General features: G+C 38.9%; 1 long non-coding RNA gene across 1 annotated transcript; it reads right to left on the bottom strand.

The window, feature by feature from the left end:
• Positions 1 to 2,164: 2,164 nt before the first annotated feature.
• Positions 2,165 to 2,902, bottom strand: LOC149474339 (uncharacterized). Its single transcript, XR_016308038.1, has 2 exons — positions 2,808 to 2,902; positions 2,165 to 2,679 (listed from the first exon to the last, which is right to left on the bottom strand). It is a non-coding gene; the product is annotated as an uncharacterized LOC149474339 (long non-coding RNA).
• Between the last annotated feature and the right edge of the window lie 24,110 nt (positions 2,903 to 27,012).

The raw sequence follows: 27,012 nt of genomic DNA on the forward strand, positions 1-27,012 counted from the left end.
GACCCTTATCCAGATATGCAGTATTGGTAGCCAGGAAAGGAGAAGCCATTAATCATATCCCTCTCCTGAAACATACAAGGCCACATGCCCTGCAAAAGTAAAAAATACAAATTGGCATGTTGACCCCCTTTAAATCTATACCAAGCCCTTATCATAGATTCATAGTGAATCACAATGAATAATGGCCAGCTGCTGATTGTTAATAAACTGGCCAGTGATGCCCAAATATAGTCAGTTATTGCCCAAATACAATCATGACCATATGTGGTCAAAGACATCATCTGGAATACCCTACCCATCCTGTTCACAAATAGAAGCATGCAAGAAATGGCAGCAATATGTTTCTTTTCTAAATATAGTTTTTTCTTAAGTATATGATACAGGCGTGCCACTTAATGTGCAGATTTGAGGCAACCCCGAAGCATGATATTTAACAGAATTGTGTATTTTTATCCCTATTAACTATTTAACCCTCTTTACATTGGGACCTGTATCCCCCAGCTTACATATTGGCCTTGAAAAAAAATCAAAAAACAATAACAAGATTAGGTTCCCATAGACTTCAGTGGGATTCAGGCACTATGTTCAGGGTTTTCAATTGTTTTCTTTTTTTGAGTGTTCGGTACACAACCAGCAAACAGAACCTTGCTCAAATCACCCATTGCTAGTTATAATATGTCGCATTTAGCATTTTTTTTAAATAAGCATAAACACACAGGTACTATAATGTAAGCTGAACCTCATCTGATTTCCTTATTATCTCTGGCCCTCCAAAACTTGGTAATTCTTGTAATTTCAAGATTAGAAAATGGTGTGTATGGTGCATTTTATCATCAATATCTACTACGAAGATACTCAGGGTCAAATTGCAATTGCAACTTAGTAAGGAAAATCCAAAATAGCTTTTTTCTGCAAAGTGTTTTCCATCATTTTATGCTTTCTCGGGTAAGGCAAGATTGATAATGGGTCTCTATGGATTTCAGTTAAAAGTAGACTGTGAGTCTTAGAGCATTTGCTAAACAATCACATGCAGCTGCACTGGCTATATTGTATTAGAGCTAAAATTGTCTAACCCAGAATTGCGGCCACACTGATTACATTGAGACAAAGCTACATTTTCTTAACACAAAAATACAGTCTCACTAACTACAGTGAACAAACTAAATCTATCTACTCCTAGCAGGCATGAAGGAGGGTGCTAAACATACAACAATAGAATTTAGTTTAATGTTAGTATTACTAGCTGACACTGCCTAAACTGACTATCATTATTGGTGTGATGGGGAGTATTCCATAACAGCTTATTAAAAATTGGTGCATTACCACTGACATTATGTAATAATTGAAACGTCTGAACTGTATGTGTGTTCCAAACTAGTTACTAGTTACTAGGCATTGAAACCATTGGGTCAGCAAGACAACTAGGCATTTAACGTTTTCAGCAATTGTAGCCTCCATATTTCTCTCAGTATAGATTTCCTTTAAAAAGTCACATTATTTTCAGAACTGTAGTGGGAAATATACACTAAAAAACACTTTATCAATGGAACAATAATGCGCGTAATGAGTTCCAGTGACTACCATAATTTTCCCTTATGGTGAATCTTCTAAAGCAAGAACTGAAACAGAAATCATTCAGTCCGATTTCTATTTATTTCAATGATGTTGGCCAACACTGCAGTGTTGTGCTGTTAACATTTGACATCTACAGTAGCAACAATGTAAATTTTGTAACAATTGCTTTGTTCAAACCCCATGTTTAATACAACCTTATGTCTCATTCACTATTTTGGTTTAACCACTTTGCCTCCCACCTGTTCACCCCCTATGGACCAGAGCAATTTTTACAATTCTTCTATGGACCTGTTTATTCAGCGATAACTTTATCATTACTTAAGGTAACAAGGCAGAAGGACTGGATGTGCTACACACGTTCTGTGTACAGTGAGAACTTTTTTGGGCATGTGTAGCATGTCCAATGTCTGCAACTATAATGTAAATTTGATTCCATGAAACTTGCTACTAAAATTATACACTACTCTTTCACTTTCACCAAAATCTAGATCCTTTCATCTTAAGAGTTCCTTTCATTGCACTTTCCAATAAACCATTTATGTAGACCTACTGAGTAACATTTAGCACAAATATAATCAATAGAATGATCTAATTTCATTTTCTTTTTTTACTGTCATTGCAAGCTTTAACAGTCAGATTCACATCTTTTTCTCTTTCATCTGTAAACTTTCAAGTGATTTATTTTGGTGCACACCCTTTCCTCAAATAAAAAGAATTCATTTGGGTTCAACAATTTCAAACAGCATATCTGCCAATATCCACAACATAACCTAATTTTAAGCTGTCACACTTTCACTTTATTAATGCTATATTGTTTATCAGCAAACATAAGATAATTTCAGTGGTAATTACAATTTCCAGAGCTATATGATATATCAAGACAGATTTATAGATTCGACATTTTACATAAACAACACAGACAGTAATTCTTGAAACATCACCTCTTCATATGGTTATTAACCATTTCGATTCTGTTTTGCAGTGTCGCCTGAAAATACCTTGGAAACAAACTGTAACATTCTGGAATTAATTTGTCAGATCTCCACATCCAGATCCTGGCAAGTTCTTATAAAGGTGCCATGCTTGATGCATTCAGGGTTATTGCTGAAGACAAGAAAAATCCAGACCTAATATAGGAACAGTTCTGAGCAGGCATTTTGCAAAAAATCCATCTGATAGAGCTTATAAGAGCCAACAAACAAAAATGCAGCATTATGAATAATCCAACATACCAGTGCTGACTTGCAGAATGTTTTCTTCTCCAAAATACAAGAATACACAGCCTTTGTGGAACAGATTTACTAATGTACAAAAGCTTATTTTGCTTCTTTCTGAAAAATGAAGATGCAGAGACACCTAGTGACCAAAGGAAGAGCAACAGATTTTAAATATAAGTTTGGTTTTATACATTATAGGCATTTACAGGATTAGTTATAAGAAGAAACATTAATACACACTGGTTTATACGGATTTACCATCTGCTTTTTCAGCTGTATATCAAACTAGGCAATATTATTGAAAAACAATTTAAAAAATGTGATGAATAAGAACTGAGTAACTGATAAAGAACAATAACTGATGAAAAATAATTTATTTAAATATACTGTCATCTCTCCTGGCCGTGTGGAACTGCAATAATTTTATGGATGTAAGAACTTTGGCAAACAATACCTAAGTACAAGTAATTATAGTTAATAAGCAAAAGATTAGGCATATTTTCATTTCTGATGAGTGGGCTGGGTAGGTTACAACTGCTCTATATCTAATGATTTTTGTGTTCATCCTCTTGCCATTTAGCATTTGTGCTTGTACCTGTATATCCTTACAGTTGACTTCATCTCTTGAAAAATACACCATACCACCTTTTATGACAACTCACTGAGATCTTGATGTTGGGAGAGAGACAAATTGTTGATTTTACAGGTGTAAGTGATGAAACACAAGATGAGATCGTAGTCTGATATCATAGATACTCTGTACTATCCTCGTTTTGTGCAGCTGCTCAAACAGTGCTTTATGTACAGTCTTCCATTAGTGAAGACTACACACTAATACTGACATTTCCTTAGATTACCATTGTTCACTAGATTTTAAATGCCAGGTAAACATGATTTCACTTTTCAGACTGAAAACTATGATACTATCTGGTAAATGTTTTAGTAAAGTCCAATGAAACATCTGAAATATAAAACAAACGTGCAAGGAGCAATGGAGAATAGTTGTAGGGAAAACAATATATATATATAACTTAACAAAATGTTATTCATCTATTGATAAGGTTGTGGAATCCCAGTTTCTGTCTTTTACCAATTTACAGTATGTTAGCATGTACCTTACACATCTAGTGTAAACAACAAATTATGGGTATGAAATTACTATTTTTTATTTATTAGTCTTCCAAACAGTCTTTATTTATTCTATTAACAATAAAGTAGCCTAAAAATGGCCCATTTTAAAACAGCAAATATATTTTCATTTTTGATGACTATATAAATTAAGGTGAGAGTATTCAATTTGCAAATGTTCTCTGCATTGTATGTTTAGTAATACCATGTCATACTTTGTCATATAAGCCCTCTGTACTTTATTACCATTAACTTTCTTTAACTATTTGCCACCCATAGGCCATTTATATATGGCCTGGACTTAAAGTGGTTAAAGCGGAGTTCACCTCCTTTTTGTGTTTATTAAAAGTCAGCAGCTACAAAAACTATAGCTGCTAACTTTTAATAAACACACACTTGCCTGTCTCAGGATCCAGCAATGTGCTCACCTGTGCCATCCCTTCTCTCCCTCTACTCTCCCTATTGCCAGCATCTCAACTGTGGGCACCCAGCTGTGACAGCTTGCAGCATCACAGCTGGGTGCCCACTGCACATGTGCGAGTTGTGCTGTTCCTCCTGATTGGTCCAGCATTCTTCTGGAATCTGTGAATTGCGGGGGGAAGGAGGGTGCCAAACTTCCGGTTCAGTTTGCCAAGTGGGAGCGGGTACCTGTCAAAACCAGATATCTGCTACCCCCCCCCCCCCCCAAGAAGTGCCAAATTAGTGGCAGTGGAGAGGAGGCAGACAAGCAGAGCTTCCCCTTTTGGGCGGAGCTCCACTTTAAAACAAGCCCAGAGCTACAGCTGCAGCCGTGAATTTGTTACCATTTTTCATCCAAGAACCGGGTTCTCAGTAAAAAATATTTTACTGCAGTTGGAAAATTGCAACTAAAATTTAACCTACTACTCTGTTATTCTACATGTCCTCATCTTTCAGAAAATGTATAATTATTTGGAGGGTTTTAATTAATGCCTTAGCAAAGATGCTGATTTTTTTAACACAGGTGTGAAAAAAATTTGAAAATGCCCTGAATATGAAGTAGTTTATGAAAGAACAAAAACTACTCTTGAAAAGTATAAATATGATTTATGTAATTTGTACATAAATTATATTTATTTGTTTAAGCTAGTGCTGCTTTTTCATTCATGGTGTATGTAACCATATAAATAGTGTTTTCTTTCAAAGAAATTTACAAAAATACTTACCGATTTAATTAATATACCGAATAACTATATATTATTATATTTAGCATTATATATGTACACTATACTAATGTGATTTCAAATTTGTTTTGGATTCCTTCCTTTCTCACAACTTAAGTCAAAACCTGCCAGAGATTTATTAAATATAAAATACATTAATATTTATTAAATAAAAAAATATGTGATATTGTTATGAAGAGTATCAAACAGGTAAAGCTTAAAGTGAATGTTTGAAATGATTAACTTTATTCACCTGTCAAAGCTACATTGTGACACACACTGGTAAAATAATCTGTTTGCATAAATTGTTAGCATAACCTGTCAATAAGATCAAGTTGGATTGGCAAAGATTTATATTAGCCTGATGACTTTTTCATGGGTTTATAATCACTAAAATTCTAAATGACACTGTGTTTGATTACTTGAGTATTTGACACTTATACAGACATCACATATATCATTCATAACCCAAAGATCCACTTTAGTCTAATATTATAATATGCAAATATTTACAAAAGAACAATAATACTTCATATACAGTATGCACTTGCACACATGCAGGTTTTTTATATCCATACTGAGTTCGTTGTGTGTTATATTCACCTGAAAACACCTCTATGGTGCCTAAAGCTGTTTTTTGGAGGTCAATAAGCAACACTCTGTAACTGCACAAAGCTGACATTCATATCAATGACACTTAGCAATTCCTCCTTAGCAATGACACTAGCCACCAAGAGAAAGGAACTGTTGAAATGTTTTTGATATGTGTCCTTGTCACAACTTTCTAACAAGGGCATTACATTAAATATTATTTTACTTGTAGTAATAGAATTGGTGCATTGATATTTCAAAGACTCAACTTTGCAGTCTATGACAGAGGGCTAGAATACAAAGGAAAGACAAAAATCTGAATCACTGAAGATTTCTTTTAACTATACTTACCATACATCCACTCATTCATAACATTTTATTAATGTAACAATAATAAGTAGATCACCCACCATATATAAAGACAAACACGGAGGCTCAAGGGGCAAGAGTGTGTGGGGCCAAGCTACAATTTGCAGGAAAAGTTGAGAGTTGCATAAAGCTTCAGTTGTCTATATCTCTGAGTCTACTAATTGCTTGACCTGTGCTTTTTACCTAACCTTTTCACTGCCAGGTCCAAAAGTCGCAATTTAAAATGTACAAATATTTGTTATTTATTAACTCAATGCAGGATTATCTTTTATATTTAGTAGGAATTTGGCAGGAATTTTGTAAAATTTTATATGTTTGTATCTGCTAATAATGATTTCAGTGTAATTTTAGCAAAAATATTGTTTTGATAAACATTTGGACAAATGTCATGGGATCTTCAAAATCTGTAGCACCTTCTTCTTATTCTACTGGTCATGTGCATTCAGTAAATATATGGTTTGAAGGGATCTTTTAGAAACTCTGATAGCCGTAAGGGAAAATTAAAAAGCTAAGGAAAAGTTGCAAAGTTTAAAAGTGGAGCAGTGAAAGGGTTAAAATGTATGCCAACAATAAATATTATTTCCTTCCCTTTGGTCTGAAAAATATACCATTAAAGTATACATTCACCTTTAAGATAAATAATAATAAATGCACATATTTTTGCAGGAAAAATACGTGCATTTATTCTTTTTTTCTGATGAGCCTGCAGAACACTGCACCTGCAATCAGTAAATCATGGGTGCAATGTCAGGCTCCCACAAACACTGCTTCCAGATTGCCTACCCATACTTTCATAGGACCAGACAGTTACAAAGCTGGGGGAAGTATCAACGAACCACAAGGGCACTCATCAGCACCCTCACAGTTCATTGAGAACTACAAGCCATCTGCCATGGTGGCAGATGGGACAAAACCCTGCAGAAGGGCCCCATTGATAGTTGACAAATATTAACAATTAGGTACCAGGTACTTTGCAGCCACCTTCAGGGGTACCCCTTTGTCAGGAACTCATATGCCCACCCACTGTATGCATAGGCTGTATGCGTGGCATAGTGTCATATGGGTTTATTTTAATGCCAATACTTTTAACCCTGTTTGTGAAAGGGAATTACGAGAAGAAATAAATTTTATGTGATGTACTGTAATGCTTGGGCACCAGCCGTGTATTAAAATAAAAACTTTTACTTAGTTATTTTTTTATTATGATAAACAATGTGGTTTTTAAAGGATCAATTACAACTATGTTTACTGGAAGCTGAAATTTGAATTTATACACAGGGATCAGATACTGTTTGCTCAGAGTTTTAGTCTCACCTAAATCAAAGAAATAGAAAGCTTTTGTGAAGAAAGTTGGTAATCTATCAGCCTTTCCAGATATTTAACTGGATGGACTTCTGTAAGTATTGATATGATCTGAAGAAAGAGGTGGGACCCTATAAATGGATCATCTTTATTTTGCACCACTAGACAAATTGCTGTTTTGGGAAGACACACAATAGCTGTGTTTGGTTACCCCCAAATTTGTAGATGGTACATGAGGTTTGTAAGCCATTTTTAACACTTATGTTAAAAAATGATCAGCTTTCTTCATGCATCCAGGACACCCTGTTTCATTTTTACTTGTCTCCTTATCTGCAAGAGCTGTCGGTTCTCTGAAAATTGTTCTGACAATATATGGAATTCCTGTGAGACTATACTTGTGGAATTTTAAAACTCCTGCTGAAAATGTTGCTCTTGTTTTTGTCCGTGCATTAATGTAGTGCCCCAATCCAAGATAATTCCTCTTGTTAAAAATCTATGAACACCTTTCTCCTACCTGCTTAAGATGCAGAAGAGGTATTCTTAACACACAAACATTGTAGGCTCATTACTGTTTATCTTACACAGAAAGCAAAGTTATATAGTTAGGATGTCCTTTGAGTCCAACCTAAAGACGAAGATACATAGTAAAAAAGCCTGTGTCTTCAAAACGCTAAACCTGCAGATGATCCAGAGGAAGGCAAAAGCCCTTAGAAAGCTTGGTCCAATTTGCTTCAACAGAGGATAAAATCCTTTATGAGTCCCCAAAGACAATCAGTTCAACATTTTGCAGTTTTATGTCCTATAATTATTATTAGCTAGTTATATTTTGTGCATTTGGAAACAAACACAGTCTTTTAAAGCAATTTACACCATAGAGTAGAACTGTCTCCTGAGGAAAGCTTTTCAATGTTTTCACAGATTTTATTGTAAAGAAGTCTTTCTGTATGAGGAATTTAAACTTCTTTTCCAATGGGCACACCCCTGTCATTTGCGAAGATCATAAGTAAAAAATGTTGCACCACGTTTATTACATGAACCATTTATGTATTTATACAAGATGATCATATCCCCCTTAAAGCAGAGCTCCAGTCCCCCTAATAAATTTTTGGTAAAAGCAGGTCCACGATGACCTTTCAATTAGCATTAACAATTGGAATAATTCAATAGTAAAAGCATTTTAATTACTTATTAATTGTTAAAATTTACCTTGATCTCGGAAGCAGGCAGGCGCCATGATGGCTGTGGGCAGCTGAAGCCCGCAGGTATTTATTTCCGGGAATTGATTAGCACACAAAATGTAATTACCAAAGTAGACACATTAAATAGACAGAGTGCAATGTACACGCTGCAATTTCAGCATAGAGCACAGCGTAGGACGCAGCAGGATACAGCACCCACGTCTTCCTGTAATCTGGACTCCGGTAAAATGGCACAAAACACCTCCCATTCACGTCATTTCGGGTTTCCAAGTCCCGCGATTACAGGAAACGAAAGGACTCCTGGGATACAGAAAACGACATCCCATGAGACCTTGCAAATCGCCTTACGATGTCATCGCCTAGGCGGCTGGGACCGGAACTGCAGGCTTGCAGTGGATTTAAAGGTATAAATATAAATAAACAGCGCAAACAGACCTCTCTATCAAATCAAATATATAAAGTGCAAACATATATAGAAAATTATATTAGTAGTGAAAGTCCATCATGATAATAGACAACAAAAGTTCAGAAAATTCGTGCAAAAAGATCAAAAATTCTTCTAATGAAAAGAAAAACTTCCACCTTCCACCCGTGCAAACCAACATCAAATGCACTCACCAGATATAGGTGAATGAAACGCCTTTTAGGAATTTTTTTGGGATCCTAAACCCTCTTTCGTGTCCACTCACCGGAAGTGACGTCAGACGTACGGGGTAAAGACCGGAAATGCGTCAACGCGTTTCGCCCCTCCCATCGGGCGTTCTCAAGACGTCCATTTCCTGTCTAAAGCTCCCTTAAATACCCAACAGGGACCCACCCCTCCGTTACAATTGGTCAAAACACATCCCCAGGATTATCAAAAACCACTCCTCCTGTTGTGTGACGTGAGAGTCCTTTACAAACGAGGCATATACCTACACAACTTAAAAACCTTTTTAAAATATTCCCATCAATACTAGATTTACTCCTTGCAACAAAATATATTAATACATATCCCTAGTGGGACAAAAAATATAAATTAAAAATTGCCTACATATTACAAAAAAACGTTCTTTATTAAATGAGTAATGAATGACATCCCTACTGAATAGTAATAAAAATAAAAATAATAATGTTTAAAAAATAAAATTTTTTTTTATAAAAAGTGAAAAATAAAAAATACAATGAAAATAAAAATAATTATAAAAATGAAAAAAATAAAATTAAAATAAAAATAAATATAAAACTAAAAATAAAATTAAAATAAAATAAAAATAAAATAAAAATAAAAATAAAATTAAAATAAAATAAAATTAAAATAAGAATAAATGAAATAAATGAAAATGTCACCTCCAATACGTAGGTAGAACGACTAGGAAAATGTCAGTGAGATTAGGTGAACATATTAGGAATATCAAAAAAGGATACAAATATCACAGTCTTTCTTACCATTTTAGAATGTATCATAATAGGGATCCATCGTGTTTAAAATTCTGTGGGATTGATCGGATTTTTTCCCCTTGGAGGGGAGGAGATATGGTGAAGAGTATCTCACAGAATGAAACAAAATGGATCTTTCAATTGGGATCTTTATACCCTAAGGGGTTGAACTCGGACATAGACATTAATTGTTTTTTGTCTAATTGGTAATAGCATAGTTATGTTTATAGAGATATTCAAATAAAAATTCTTTATGTGTGTCTTATCACTACTAAATAGATTATTCATATATTTTATATGTCTTTTCATTTAGTTTTTTTGATTATTTGTATTCATTAAAAAAAAAATTTCATTTTCATTTTTTTTATGTTTTTTTTATTTTTTATTTTTCATTTTAATTTTATTTTTATTTTTCATTTTATTTCATTTTCATATTTATATTTATTTTTATTTTCATTTTTATTTTCATTTATTCTTATTTTCATTTTAATTTTATTTTAATTTTATTTTATTTTCATTTTATTTTTATTTTTATTTTATTTTTATTTTTATTTTTATTTTAATTTTATTTTTAGTTTTATATTTATTTTTATTTTTATTTTATTTTTTTCATTTTTTATAGTTATTTTTATTTTCATTGTATTTTTTATTTTTCACTTTTTATAAAAGACCGGAAATGCGTCAACGCGTTTCGCCCCTCCCATCGGGCGTTCTCAAGACGTCCATTTCCTGTCTAAAGCTCCCTTAAATACCCAACAGGGACCCACCCCTCCGTTACAATTGGTCAAAACACATCCCCAGGATTATCAAAAACCACTCCTCCTGTTGTGTGACGTGAGAGTTTTTTACAAACGAGGCATATACCTACACAACTTAAAAACCTTTTTAAAATATTCCCATCAATACTAGATTTACTCCTTGCAACAAAATATATTAATACATATCCCTAGTGGGACAAAAAATATAAATTAAAAATTGCCTACATATTACAAAAAAACGTTTTTTTGTAATATGTAGGCAATTTTTAATTTATATTTTTTGTCCCACTAGGGATATGTATTAATATATTTTGTTGCAAGGAGTAAATCTAGTATTGATGGGAATATTTTAAAAAGGTTTTTAAGTTGTGTAGGTATATGCCTCGTTTGTAAAAAACTCTCACGTCACACAACAGGAGGAGTGGTTTTTGATAATCCTGGGGATGTGTTTTGACCAATTGTAACGGAGGGGTGGGTCCCTGTTGGGTATTTAAGGGAGCTTTAGACAGGAAATGGACGTCTTGAGAACGCCCGATGGGACGGGCGAAACGCGTTGACGCATTTCCGGTCTTTACCCCGTACGTCTGACGTCACTTCCGGTGAGTGGAGCGCACGCTGAGCGGTGCGTTCCAGCGGCCATCTTTTGGGATCTGTGCATGTTTGGTCTCTGTGGAGCTTCTGCTGTATCCTGGAGCTGTGATGTGAGATTCCTGAGGAGGTTGTCTGACATTCATTGCCCATCTGGAAGAAGCTTGTCCTAATAAATATGCCTTTTTAAAGTGATTTAAATGTGAGTGGCCTTAATCCTTGATTTTATTTAAAAACGGTAGTTTGCAACATCACACTATCTGAGATTTTCTCTCCCCGGTTGTATGGTGGAGCCTATACTGAAGGTGAGGATTCCTATAGAGTGGACACGAAAGAGGGTTTAGGATCCCAAAATAATTCCTAAAAGGCGTTTCATTCACCTATATCTGGTGAGTGCATTTGATGTTGGTTTGCACGGGTGGAAGGTGGAAGTTTTTCTTTTCATTAGAAGAATTTTTGATCTTTTTGCACGAATTTTCTGAACTTTTGTTGTCTATTATCATGATGGACTTTCACTACTAATATAATTTTCTATATATGTTTGCACTTTATATATTTGATTTGATAGAGAGGTCTATGTTTGCGCTGTTTATTTATATTTATCACATTTTGTGTTCATCACATTGCACACCAGCAGGATAGATCCTGTATTAGTGTTTTTCACTTGGCGCAGGAAGAATTTTTAGGATTTAAAGGTATGTATATTATGAATCTGCATTGGAATTGCATTCCGTTATTAAGTCTATGATCTACTGGGACACTTAGATGCTTCTTCATCATTTACTCACCCAGTTGTATTCCCTCCAGATTGTATGATAAATGCATGTGTTTTTTTTTTTTTTTCCATAAAGTCTTTTATTAAGAACAAATGGTATCAACAACAATAGCATTCCAGAATCGTGTTTAAATGGAATCATCACAGCAAAGAAATAAAAAGCAGTTAGAAAAGAAAAATATGACACAAATAATTGGTTTACAGCAAAATACAATACAATCCTACTTTAAGTGGGTACAATAGAAGAGAAATATCCAAGTCGGATTCTGTCAGAAACTTAGGCCTGCCACGCTACTGGTATAGGTACAATAAACAGTCAATAATGTAGCTCATTTATCAACTTTAATTTGCCAGATCTACAAATATAATGGAGCTGCAAAAGAAGAAAAAAAGAGGAAGAGGAGAAAAGCTAAAGAAGGAAAGAAGAGGGAAACACAAAAAAAAACCCAATGAGCATGTGTCAAGCAATTAGTCCTCCTCTCCCACAAGCACATGGCCTATCACCTTAAAAATACTAAGGACCCCCTACTGATAGTGTCCCGGGGGGATAACTGAGGAGGAGCATCCCCAGATGCCCAAAGAAAGGCCATCCAGCAAGGTAATTCAAATAAATCTCAGATTGTCCGCAGTGGCCTTAAAGTGAATCCAGTCAGACCAAACTGTGTGAAATTTTTATATGTTTTCACAGGAAACATAAATAAGCTCTTCCATTTCTTCAGTTTTATTAATTGTCACAAACCATTCTCTAATCGTTGGGACAATCTGTGAGTGCCAGTGGAAAGATATACACATTCTAGCCATGTTCACCATGTGCATGGCAAGAGATTTAGGGTATTCCCTTTGAGGGAGGGTGGAGTGATTCAATAGATATTGAGGCAGAGTAAAATCCACAGGTAACGCTGTAATTTGGCAAATAAATTTATGGACAGTAGACCAAAAAGGTGTCAAAAGGTCACAACTTCACCAAATGTGAAGCATAGATCCCTCCTGTCTGCCACATTTCCAACAAAGGATAGATACCGAGGGGTAGCATTTATGCAGGATAATCTGAGTCTTATACCATTGCATCCTAACTTTATAGGCATTTTCCTGAACTGCCACATTAAGTGAACCTTTGTGCACAGACTCAGTAAGTTTTTCCCAGACATCCGGAAATGAAAGTTGGAGCTTCTTTTCCCAAGCCCCTCTCGCTTTATCCGGTACAGTTGAGGAGCACGCTAACTACATAGAATATATTGCCAAAATCAAATGGCATTGGGGACGTTTTCGAGTACACCGGGATTCGAAGGCCGTTAGGGACCTAGTCCATGGCTGCATTGCAGTGGTAGGTTGTAAAAAAATGCTTAATTTGTCTGTAGGTCCAGAACAAAAAAGTCTTTGTAGAAGAGATTGACTCAAGATATGCAAGCAAGACAAATTTCCCCCGAAGAAAGAAGACATTGCAGAGCATCTCTGTGGGGCCACTCTAAGTTTAAAAATGTGTCTAAAAGCCCTGGAGGAAAAGCCTTATTGCCACAAAGGGGTGTTAAAGGATTAGGGTTGGACGAAAAGAGTGGGAACTTATATGCCTCTTGAAAACTTTTAAGTGAAGAGCCTATAAGAGGGTGATTCAGAACAGGGCAAGAGCCGCAAATTTCGATGACCCAAATCCCTTTCCAGATTCACCCATGCTTTCTCCACAGCATGTATACATCTGTCTACTATACGAACTAGTTGGCAGGCCAAGTAATATCTATGATGATCCGGGAGGCCGATACCCCCTTGCAGTTTTGGGAGGGTAAGCAGGGAATACTTAATACGGGGCGCCAAGTTTTTTCAGATAAACTGTAAGCAAGCTGTCTTATATATTTTAAAAAACTATTTTGGGAGAGCAATGGGAATAGTTTGCATCAAGTACAACAATCTGGGAAGTATGTTAATTTTAATCAATGCCGCCCTCCCAAACAATGAAACATTAAGATTGGACCACCATTGAAGGTCATCTTGAACTGTATTAAGAAGTGATTTAAAATTTCTGTCATAGAGTTCAGCCAAAGAAGCTGGAATCTGAATACCCAGATAAGTAATAGCTCGGCATTGCCAAGTAAACGGGAAGTGTTCCATACACTGGGTCACAACAGACTGCGGCAAGGTGACATTAAGGGCGTAAGAGTTGTTATAATTGATCTTCAAATTGGAAAGAGTATGAAAACTCCAATTCACGGAGCAAAATAGGCAAAGAGAGCTGGGGTGACTGCAAAAACAACATGAGATCATCAGCAAATGGAGCCACCTTATATTCCCTACCTCCTACAGGAAGACCCTTTATATCCGTATGTGATCGAATTCTATTCAAAGAGGGCTCCAGAGTTAAAACAAAAATTAGAAGGGAAAGAGGGCAACCTTGTCGGGTGCAATTGGTTATAGGGAAGGCCTCCGACAAATGCTCATTGGCTCAAACCCCTGCAGTCGGGTTGGAGTACAATGTCAAAATATTGGCCACCATCCTGGGGAGCAACCCGACTGCTCAGGGAACTTCCTGCATGTAGGGCCACGCAACTCTGATAGGCCTTTTCAGTATCAAGGGATAGAAAAAACCCTTGGGTTTGGATAGGTGTAAGCCAATGATGAAGGTTGAGGACTTTATTATTTAGTATTATCACGAGCCTCTCTGCTTGGAACAATGCCCACCTGGTCCAGCCCCACCCAGGAGGGTAACAAAAGAAGTAATTTATTTGCTAACATCTTTGCAAACAGCTTTAAATCAACATTAAGAAGCGATATTGGCCTATAGCTTTCAACTCAGGATGCATCCTTTCCTTCCTTGAGGATTACAGTAATATGGGCCTCTAGAAAGTTTTCAGGGAAAGAGGCCGAATCTGCTAGAGAATTAAACAGCCCCAATCAGCGAGGTGCAAGTACCTCCTAGAAGCACGTGTAGTACTGTAAAGTCAGGCCATCAGAACCGGGACTCTTCCTGAGTTTCATCTGTTTCAGGGCAGTAATAAGTTCTTCCATTGAAAGATTACGCTTAAGGTCGCGAGCTACTTAACGAGAAATAGCTTTTGGGCCATATTTAGCCAGAAATCTCCTAATGTGCTGGGTATGAGAAATGGAAGTAACCTGTGTTTCTGATTGCAAATTATAAAGGCTCCTATAGTAGCTTTCAAATTGATGTACTATCTCCTCATTTTGGGTGAGTAGCTTATCATGAGGCCCTCAAAGGTGATGTATCTGTAGGGACGACCTCATTGTCTGTATAGCTCTAGCCAGCTGTCTCCCACTTTTGCTTCCATACTCATAAAACACTCTCTGCCCCAATACATACCAATGTCTCGATTGTATGTCCAGCTCCTCTAATAGGAGAGAGCGGAGCTCCAACAAGGTATGCCGTGCACAAGACTGTTTATGGAGATTTTCCAGCACACGAATACAGTCAGTAAGACCCGTAACTTTAGCTTGGCGGATTTTCTTTGCTTGGGCCAACAAAGATAGCAATTCACCCTGAATCACACATTTGTGAGTCTCCCACAGGGATACCCGGGAAATGTCGGGTGAATCATTTTTCGCAAAAAACACCTGTAATCTAGAAGACAGATTGCAAACAGTCTCAGAATCCTTTAGAAGAGATGCAGGCAGTCGCCAAATTTTGGTCTGCTGAACGTGTTCAGAGAAAGACAGAGACATTGTGATAGGATGGTGGTCTGAGAGAAACATTGGCTCTATCATAGCATGAGACAATAAGGGGAGGTTGCGTTGTGAAAGAAAAAAATTATCTATTCTGGAATATTTGTTGTGAGGGGTCGAGTAAAAGGTGTAATCCTTTTCTGTGGGATAAAGTGTACGCCAAGTGTCATGTAAAGCTAAATCATATAATTGCACCTTAATCTGGTGTAGTGCTCTATAAAGAATGGCTGCATGACCTGAGGAAGAGTCGACTAAGGGATTCAACGGTACGTTGAAATCTCCCCCAATAACTAGAATCCCAGCTTGAAAGGAATAGAGGAGATCTCAAACAGTGCGAAAGAAGGAGACTTGATGTTCATTGGGACAATAGACATTCACTAAAGTAATTGGTTTGTGCGCATAAGTGCCTTTTAGGAAATATAGCGATCGGATCAATAAGGGTATCAGAAAGTTGAAAAGGAGCATTTTTGGAGATCAAAATCGATACACCTTTTTTTTTAGCCTGGGAGTTAGTAGCGTGGTACACCTGTGGGTAATACTTACTAGATAATCTAGGAATAGAGTCTGTTCTAAAATAGGTTTCTTGTAGAAACAAAAAGTGAGCTTTGTGTTTAGAGAGAGAGGCAAGGAGTTGGGGGTCGCTTTTCTGGCAAGCTGAGACCCTTGACATTAAGCGATAACAATTGCAATGTGAGGGGACGGCTCCGATTGCCCAAGCCAGGCATGATGGTAGAGGCAGCACCTGTGCACTTGAAGAGAATTCCAACAAGCGGACCCTAAATTTGGTCTAGGAATAGCCGAAGCCTGTGGGAGAGGAGGAGAGAGAGAGAGGAAAAAAAAAGGGGGGGGGAGGGTTGGGGGGAGGTGAGGAGGAGGGAAAGTTAAAGCAAACTAAGAGAGAATGGGAGGGACTGGTAAAAGACAAGTAGAGAAAAGTGTACTTAAGAAAAAATTGTATACCTGAAGCAGAAATAGAAGTACTATTCCTCCTAAGCGAAGACGTGTTTTTTTTTACCTTTACATTTAAATAACAATGTCAGAACTTAGAAGTTCACATTTATTATTTATAGATAATTTTAATTTCCTTCAACCAGTAGTAATTAAAAGTGCCCAAGATTGCGTACAATATAACACCATCGGATTTGACCAGATTACCAGGTCTAAACAACCAACATAACAAGGCATTTTTTTATCTTTAACATTCTACAATGATTAACTAAAGTGCAGGTAATGCAGTTGAAGTGAAGTTTGCTCAAACATCAAATCATGCAGAAGTTCCTGGATTTTTGAAGCATAACTAACTTCACATTGTGTAAGTAAGTTGTCCTTAATGACCTAATGTTTGCAGGCACAAATCCAAGAAACCTTGTGAAGCATGGTATTTTACATATCCAAGATATGCTTCTTATTATCTCTACATTATACAACAAGCAAAAACAGTTGCTTTCAGTGTTAGGTGTTCGGGAAGTTGCCAATTTCAAAGACAAGCTTAATCATTTGCTAAGAGTAAGATAATTCAATTCATACTGGGAGGTGCCATCTTTCAGTGGGATAGCATGACACTCCTGGACCTCAGGTACAATTCTTTCTGACAGCAAGATACTATATGTACTCAAACCTTTTGATGCATACCTATGTTAGGCAAATTTCAAAAGCGCACAAAACACATTCTGTCACTACAATAGGAGCTGTACATTTGTCTTGCTCTGAAGAATAAATCAGAATGCCTTTGTTTCAAACTTCTTTGAAAATCTCTGCTAGCTGTGTTCCTAACCCACAGCAAGCTCAGTTGAGCTCTAGCTCCAGGATTGCTTCAGACCATGGACAAATACTTTTCAAGGATGAGTGAACTGGGCAAAGTTTGTTTCACAGGAGATTTTGCAAACCCATTGAGATGTCCTTGGACTTCAAACAAAGCTCTGAACCCCATATGTAATCCATGCAATGCTAGGGGCACACCACTTTTTTAAATGGACGGTGCACAATAAGAAAAAACAAGGAAAAATGATATGGGGTTCCCCCTATCCAGGCATGCAGACTACGTAGCCAGGAAAGGAGGGGAAGCAACTATGCCCTCCCCAGACCAGGTAACATGTTTTCAACATTGTGAGAACACTGTCCCCAAAATGGATGTGGGGGTTTGTCGGGAGGATTTATAGGAATAAATAGGAATTCAGAGGCCCTCTTTAAAATAAGGGGTTTCCCATATATCCAGACCCCATCAGGGGAATGAGTACAGAGTACACATTACCCTTTGTTACTCATTCCCCCCAAAAAGTTGAAATTTAGGAAATCAATTTTCATATATATATATATATATATATATATATATATATATACCATAGTTTGTGGACTCTAACTTTTCTACAGACTAAATAATAAACACTGATTTGAGTTAATTTCACCAAAGAAATGTAGCAGAATATATTTTGGCCTAAATGTATGAACAATTATTTATTTGAAAACCTTTACAACAAGAAAAATGTGTTTTTTTCAAACTTTTTTTTATTTAGCAAAAAATTAAAAAACTCAGTGGTGATTAAATGCCACCAAAAGAAATCTCTATTTGTGGGAAAACATTTGATAAAAAAGTTCATATGGGTACAGTTTTGCACGATCATGTAATTGTCATTCAAAATGTGACAGCTCTAAAAGCTGAAAATTAGCCTGAGCAGGGAGGGGGTGAAAGTGATCAGTATTGAAGTGGTTAAAAATTACCTATGTTATTTTAAGTATATGACAGTAATATGAAGTAGCTGATTCAGCTGCTAAATATCATCTTTTCTCCATGTTTTATTCTGCTTTGACCTCCCCTCCTGCTCCAACTTCAGGGCTTACTGAATGTGCATACATTATAACTTCTCCAGGTCTGAGCCAACCCCAGAACTGGAGCCTTGCCAGTGTCTAGTAGATAGGATAGGACCTTTCAGTTTGCTGTACTTACTGGCCTTGCAACTGCTTGCAACTTAATGGCCTTTCCTTCCTGGCCCAAAACTCAATATTGTTTTCCTGTAGTATTGTGTATTACAGTCAAATACTAGTATTTTGAGCTTATATTTAGTGTGGCAGTCTAGAAACCTGCAGTGTGCGAGTGGGTAAGGAGAGGAACCTGTATTGTTAGGGACAGTTAGGTTTAGTGCAGGGCATGGCTTCTGTTGTATAGGGATAGTTTAAGAACCTTCTGGATTCTGCTCTGCTGTTTAAATACCAGGATGGTGAGTTTCTGCACACCAATGAAGTAAAAGAGAAGCGACTTCCTTCATCTGGGTCATTAGGAATATCGTTTAACGGCACAAACCAGCTCATATTAGTCTGTTTAATCATGGTATTCTGTATTGCTGAAGATATTGCATGCCTGTGCCACTAAGTGCCTTGCCATTGAACCCATTTAAACATTTATAGTTGTTACCATGTTCCAGTAATATTTGCCGAATATTTGAGTAAAACAGAAAATATAAGAAAACAGTTGTTATCTGATCCCTCTGCACCACAACCACACACAAGCCCCATTCACAAGCATACCACTTCTTTATAAATAGACCCTTTTGTTTAAAAGGGGAATATAGAGTTGTTAATTATCTCCACATATACTGTATAGCTGTAGAAAATTTCAAGCAACATCCACTTAAGATATGTTTGGCTTATAAACAGTTTTTTCATGATGTGACAGCTGTCTATTATTAATTTTGCTGGAAAGGCAGATTTTAGGATTTCCAAGCATGCAAACGGGAAGGAATGAATAATCAAATGTAACCCTGTCTTTTTTAAGCTATTGGGCTATCACCTTGTGGAAACCTGCAGCAAACTGAAAGGTCCTATTCTATCTACTAGACACTGGCAAGGCTCCAGTAAGGGCTCCAGTCTCCTAACTGGTGTTCCAAAAAAAACCTCTCTCTCCATCTAGTGTCTATTGTTATAGGCCTCTCCTCCATTAGTTTTCTGTTTCAATATTTTTATTAAGAAAGTTTTGTTTTAAAAATACAACAAGCTCAAGATACACCCACGCAGGGGCAGAGCAGAACAATAACACATAAACAGATACATCCAGCTGACTTGTATTAGCCAAATAATGAAATATCCAATGACATCAAGGAGGGATGGCAAAAAGCCGAACCAAATAATAGCAGCAGCAATCCGTCATATTACCGGAAAAAGAAGAAAAAAGAAAAAAGGTTAAAAGAAAGGAAAAATAAAATAATTAAAAAAAAAAACAGAGAGAAAAAAAAAAGGAATCAGAAAGAAAACATGGAGGAAAGGAAAACTAGAAAAATCATGGATCCAGGGCTAGCACAGGCAGCGACTATAAGAGGCCATAACTAGTAGGAGGCAGGAATGGCAAGGAATAACATATGCAAGATTCCCAAACCGTAAGGAATCTCGGATGAGAATCATGAAGAACGCTAGACATCTGTTCACTGATCGACATAGCATTCATCCGGGTCTTCACCCCTGGAAGACAACCAAAGGGGTTCTCCGAGCTTGAGCTATAGCATGTTTGGCCAAAATAAATAGGTAGGATGCCAATTTCTGCTGAGACCTAGACAGACCCAAAATTGGGCAATTGCAGGAAGGCCACCCTTGCATCCCTATGGACCATAATATGAAATAGCGTTTGTAGCAAACCAAAAATCCTAGACCAGAAGCATATCAATCGCTGACACGACCACCAAATGTGCAAGACGTCCCCACGTAGACCACAGTTCAGAAACACCTATCTCTGCCAGTCGAATTAAAGTGAGCAGCCCGAGCCGGGACCCACTACCACCGCAGGAGAACTTTGTAGGCTGCCTCAAGAGTGACTGTATTGAATGAACATTTTGCCACCATCCCCCAGGCCCTATGCCAATCCTCCACCGCAATTGAGACACCCAGATCTCGCTCCCATTGAGAGACATAAGACAGGGGTGGTGAGGAGGACCTACTGTTAAGGGAGGCATAAATTACAGAAATGAGACCAGGGGATCCTGGGGAATGCTGACAGATGCGTTCAAAGGGTGTTTTGAGGTAAGGGTATGTAGAGGTACAACGGAGGGATAGGACCCAGTGGCGCAATTGCAAATACCGATAATATTCCTGTGGCTGGACCCCCCTTGATTCTTAAAGAGACTCCCATGATGGAAATGTACGAGCGCTCAGAAAATCATGTACAATAACAAAGCCATGGGAGGTCCATCAAGAGAAAGAAGGGGGATTTTCTAGGCCTGGCAGAAATAAAGGATTATGCGTAATCGGCAAAAGAGGTAGAAATGATGATATCAAATTACCCGAATATTTTACAGAATCCCAGGTTCGTAAACTGTGAAGCATGATAGGGCTCAAATCCAGAGGGCGCAACTTAGGCGGGAGCCAAAGCAATGTAGTTAAGGAAAGCGGAGCACAGTTGGGTAATTCCAAGAGTACCCATAACGGGATATCTGTTGTGGCATGAAGCATAGACAACTGGGAAATCTGACCTGCCAAGCAGTATCTAGAAACATGTGGAACTCCCAAACCTCCCTGTAATTTATGAGTATACTGAGTGGCTCTAGGCACTCTGGGACGTTTATGAGCCCAAATAAAACAGAGAATCTAGCTTTGCAGTACACGAAGAAAAGACACAGGGACCTGAATAGGGAGAGTACGGAAAAAGTACAGGATCTTCGGCAAGACAGTCATCTTGACAGCATGTATTTGGCCAATCCATGATAAAGAAGGAAACTGCCAAGAATGAAGCAGGGAAGTAACAGAGCACAAAAAGGGGTAATAATTAGCCAAAAATAAGGCAGAGTAGGAGGAAGTAAGTGTAATGCCAAGATAAGCTAGAGAATGGGATGCCCAACGGTAAGGAAATTGTGTCTGCAACTGTTCAACCAGGTCGGCAGGGAGCATAATATTCAATGCCGTGGTTTTAGACAAATTGATGTGAAGGCCAGATATAGTCAAAAAAATGGTCCAATATGACCTGGAGATTGGGGAGAGTGATGAGAGGATTGGTTAAAACCAAAAGAGCATCATCCACACAAAAGTTGGCCTTGTATTGAGTGCCGTCATAGGGGACACCAGAAATATCCGGGTGATTTCGAATGGCTGCAGCTAGAGGTTCAAGAGCGAGAACAAAAAGGGCAGGTGATAATGGGCATCCCTGTCTCGTGCCCCTGAAAATAGGGAGGGATGAGGAAAAAAAACCTGCATATTTAACAAAGGCTGGGGGAGACGAATATAAAGCTGAGATCCAAGCCAGAAATGCATTACAAAACTCCCATCTAGACAGCGTATATGTCAAATATTCCCAAGAAAGTGAATCGAAAGCTTTATAAATGTCCAGGGATAAAAGGAACCCCAGCATCCTGCGGCGATGTAAAATATGAATGAGATGAATGACTTTACGGATGTTATCAGCAGCTTGTCGCTCCGGAACGAAGCCAACCTGATCTCGATGAATAAGTGATAGTAGATACATATTAATTCGGGTGCTCAGAACCTTTCTCAGAATCTTCAAGTCCACATTTAGCAGCGAGATCGGTCTGAAAGCTTGCAGTTCAAAGGCATCTTCAGTTTTCTTAGGGATGATAGTAATATGCACCTGAAGAGACTCCAAAGAAAGCTGGGAACCTTGCTTCAAAAAATTGAAAAAGGCTGTCAAATGAGGAACCAGTACAGTGGCAAATTTTTTATAGTAGAGGCCAGAAAACCCATCTGGGCCTGGAGCCTTGGAGGCCTTCAAAGATTTGATGGCTTGTTAGAGTTCAGATTCAGAGATATCCGCATTGAGGGCATATCGGGCTGCAACGGATAAAGAGGGTAAGTGCAGCTCCGCGAAAAAACTATCAGCATGTTCAGCGACAAAGGTTTTCGGTTTTTGGTAAAGAGAGGACAAAAAATCCGCAAATCTATGAATCATCTTCACAGGGTCCGAGGTAAGGCCACTGCCCCTCATTCGGAGTTGAACAGGTTTATGCGTGCGACCAAGCGAATTAAGTTTCTTGACCAACATTGGCCCAGGTTTATTGGCGCTTGTATAAAACCTATGTCCGGCCCAACGTAAGGCCTTCTCAGCTCGTGTAGTGGAGAGAAGATCAAGTTCAGCAGCCACCACATCTCGAGCCTCCTATTGGCCGTAGTCGGGCAGGCTATCCAAGTAGCGTCTACCATGGTCAATCTAGAGGTCAATTCCAACATTCTTTTCTCTCTGGCCTGTTTCCTGGATGAAGCAATCTGAATCAAGTGACCCGTAATGGTGGCTTTGTGAGCCTCCCACAGAGAGACCGGCCGAGGATACAGAACCCACATTGTCCGTAAAATAGGATTGAATGTGCGAAAGAACCTGGGAGCAAGAAGCCTGAGTGGTGAACAGGGATTCATTGAGTCTCCACAGAAAAGAGGGCTGAGCCATACCAGAAAGAAAAGACCAATGGGTCATGATCAGACCAGGGTGAGGTTGAGATGACAATCTTTTGAATTAAAGATAAATGTTGGAAGGACATGAAAATGTGATCTATTCTATAAAAGCTCAAGTGTGGGTCCGATTCAAAAGTGTATTCCCACGACGTAGGATGCATTTCCCGCCAGACATCAACCAAACCATAAGCTTGCAGCGTATCACGCAATTTACTGTATATTCCTGAGAAAGGTCGTGGCTAGGGGTCCCTCCCATTGGGTAATGGCGATCGACAGAGGAATTAAGAGCAACATTCAAATCGCCCAGCAATAAGAGAATACCACGTTGGTGGAGCAAAATCACCTTCAACAAGTGAGAAAAAAATTGGTGTTGAAATCTATTTGGAGCGTAATAACCCACCAGGGTCACCTCCTGGTCCCAAAGGGTACCCCAGAGAAGCAAATACCTACCAGTGGGATCAGCTATTTCCAGGTTGCAAGTAAACAGCAGATTGTGTCTAAAAGCAATCACCACGCCCCTATGCTTTTCAAGGGCCAAGGCAGAGAAAAAGGTTGGATAGTGGTGAGAGAGGTAGCGCGACGCGGAGGATTGAGAAAACCTTGTCTCCTGCAGACAGACTACATCCACGGCTTAAGATGATGGAACACTTTAAAACACTTGGTAGGAGAATTAAAACCATGGATATTTTGAGAAAAAAATCTTCAAAGGTTTTAAAGCCACACTGAGTCAAGGGAATTCAGCTGCCAAAGTACGCTAGGAATAACGGTCCAATCCTCAAATGCAACCTTACCCTGGGCTGCCCCGGATCCTTGATAAAAGAGGAAAAAAAAACAGACAAGAGACAAGAGACAAAAGAAGAAAATGTACACTCTAAGGTAGTGTAACGAAACCACAATCAGTTGAAATTGCGTCCAAAGGACACACATAGGGGGTGGCTCTACCACCGGGCACATGGGTGTGTCATAAACAACATAATACAAAAAGAACCTTCATGGGGAGGGGAAGAAAGGGGGAAGGAGAAGAAAAAGAAGGGAAAAAAGGGGAAGGGATGGGAGGAGGAAAAAAAGGGGACGGGAACATAACAGGCAAAAAGACAATGTCAAGTACATTACCTTAAGAAATGCATAATATGACACCATAATATATAAAGAAAATGTAAACAGGTACACAGACATATAGTATCAGCATAATAGAAATGAGGCATTCCCGGGTCACGGCCCCGTTAGATCGGAAGCCGGCACCAATCATATAAGGCATAGGACCATGAGCCAGGAAGGCCCCCCGGTATATATAAAAAGGTACAATAACCCCCCCAAAAAAAACAAAAACAAAAGGAGCCGGTGGGAGCCGGGAATCCACATAACCAAAATCCTGGTATAACAGTAAAATTAGCAGAAACAAAAAAAAAGACAAGGGGATAGGACACAAAGCTTACAGACATATTGTCTACCCCCCCCCAAAAAAAAGGGTTGCACCAGGCTGTCGGAGGTATCCCGCGAGGGCAGAGGGTGTAGCGCCTCCAGGGTCGACTTGGCCTCTTCCGGATTGTGGACAACATGGCTCTGACCTTGGTATGCGAACGTAAGCTTAAATGGAAAGCCCCATTGGTACTTGATGTGATGGTTCAAGAGGACTGACATGAATGGTTTCATCTGTCGACGTTTCTGTATGGTAGATGGTGCCAGATCCGCGAACAGTTGGTACGGATGACCTTGAAAGCGAAGATCCTGCTTGTCTCGCGCAGAGTGAAGGAGTGATTCTTTCGTACGTTAATAGGTGAATTTAATTATGATGTCCCTGGAAGGACCCTCAAACCTCCTCTGACCCAGGGCCTGATGAATGTGATCGAACTCCAGACGGACTATCGGTATTGCCGGATCTAACTCGTAAAAGCGCGTTAGCAGTGGACGTGAGGTCAATGATGGCTTCGGGCTGGCCACGCAGGCGAAGATTACCCCGACGGGACCTATTCTCAAAATCTTACACAAGAGGGCCATGTCAAGCTCTCTTCTCAGATCTGAAAGGTCCTGTTCATGATTTTTGATCACCGTAGCCACAGCGTCCATCTTATCTTCAAGAACATCAGTGCGGCTTCCCAATTCACGAATTTCCTTGGTGAGATGAGTCGCTAGTCTGGAGGTGGTGGTGTGAAGCTCCTGCTGCAGCATGGTCTTGAACCTGGCCAGGAGGTCTGCATCCCGCAAGGAGGACTGTGGGAGGTCTGCGGCCCGCAAGGAGGTCTGTGGGAGGTCTGTGGCCCGCAAGGGGGGCTGTGGGAGGTCAGCATCCCGCAAAGGGGACTGTGGGAGGTCTGCAGAGATGTCAGGCAGGCTCTCCAGGTCCGAGATGGTGTCCGGGCCACCTGAGGGTAGAAGCAGCCAAAATCGAGGCCGGGGCTTCTGCCAGCGTGAAAGGCCGCAGATTTTTTCCCCATAGGTGGCAGGGGGGTCAGCAGAGGGTGGGGGCAAGGGTGGGGGACAGAATGGGCTCCCCAGGAGGCAGAGAGACTTAATGTGCCCGCCGGTGGAGGAGCGCAGCTAACAAGCAGCCATTCACATGCGCTGCTCACGAGCGCCCCCCTCCATTAGTTTTCATGGTGCAACTCTGATTGGTTGGCAAATCTATTCCCTATTTCATAATTGGCTAACTTCAAATATCCTGTATTTAGCATGCACCAACTCCCTTTAAAACTCCTAGGTAAATCTTGGCACACCCTTTATGGAATTTAAGCATGCCAGTTCATGACTTTTTCCTTGGAAATTAAGTATTCATGAAAGGCTGGCCATCTTCATTGCATATCTAAATGAGGGATCCTGTGAAGTGGATATTTGTGAAGCAAACAGATTTGGGTCCCATTGCTAGATAAACTAACTCTGGCACTGAACAGTCTAAAAGAGGATCCTCAGCAGAGGAGTATCAAGACTTCTGTTACACAGTAAAGAAATTGTAATTAATAGAATTGCCTCTGGTAACTTAAAGCATCCCCAACCATCTGTAGAACAGGGATTTAGGAGAAGACATATTACACAACCACACTGATACAGCTCTAACTGAAATATATTCATAATTACAATATTATTTACAGTGGTTAATGGAAATTTCACATAAGCTCATTATCTAACAAGCCCCTATAGACATCCATCCTAATTCACTTGAGAAAGGAGTGCGATTGCCGATGCTCATGCTCAGGAAACACGTCGCAGACTCGGTGACATCATCACGCCTTCACGTTGCGCTCTATGAGCATTCCAAGACTTGGTTCGTGATCCCCTCCATCTACAGCTTGCAACAAGGACCACAACCAAGGGAACAGCAAGTGCCTACATGTGAATATATGGCATTACGCTACTAATAGCCCTCTTGGGATGGATATTGATGTGCTCGCAGCATTCTTATCCTATGTGCGTTTCCAGTTGGCATTTTAATAAGTTGTACATCTTTTAAGTCTACTTTTTTCCTCCCTTGTCTTCTAAACTGACACAGCAGGGGCTTTATAAAGCCTCCCTGTGACTAAGGTGGCCACCCACTTATCAAAAGAACTCAATGTTCAATCAGATACTATCTCCCCAAAAATGGTGTCTGGAGTCTATGGCAGAGGACACTCTGATGCCATAGCTGACTTCCCCCTAGAAGACAAAGGGGAAGTTCTTCTCTTGCAAAACAATTACAATTAGGAAACTAAGTACAGGTGAGGATATCTAATAGCTACAAATGAGAACTACACACCTAACACATACATTTTGAAATGTGAATGCCATTTCCTTTTATGCCACTTTTGAGAGTCGAAATACCAACTGATGTCTGTCATTTATAAAAGATAGAACAGATCACTGGCATATTGGATCAGTGAACTGGTCTTAACAATA

The sequence above is a fragment of the Staurois parvus genome, unplaced genomic scaffold (assembly GCF_062004578.1).
Source record: "Staurois parvus isolate SC_StPar_1 unplaced genomic scaffold, SC_StPar_1.0 ptg000006l, whole genome shotgun sequence".
NCBI lineage: Eukaryota > Metazoa > Chordata > Amphibia > Anura > Ranidae > Staurois > Staurois parvus.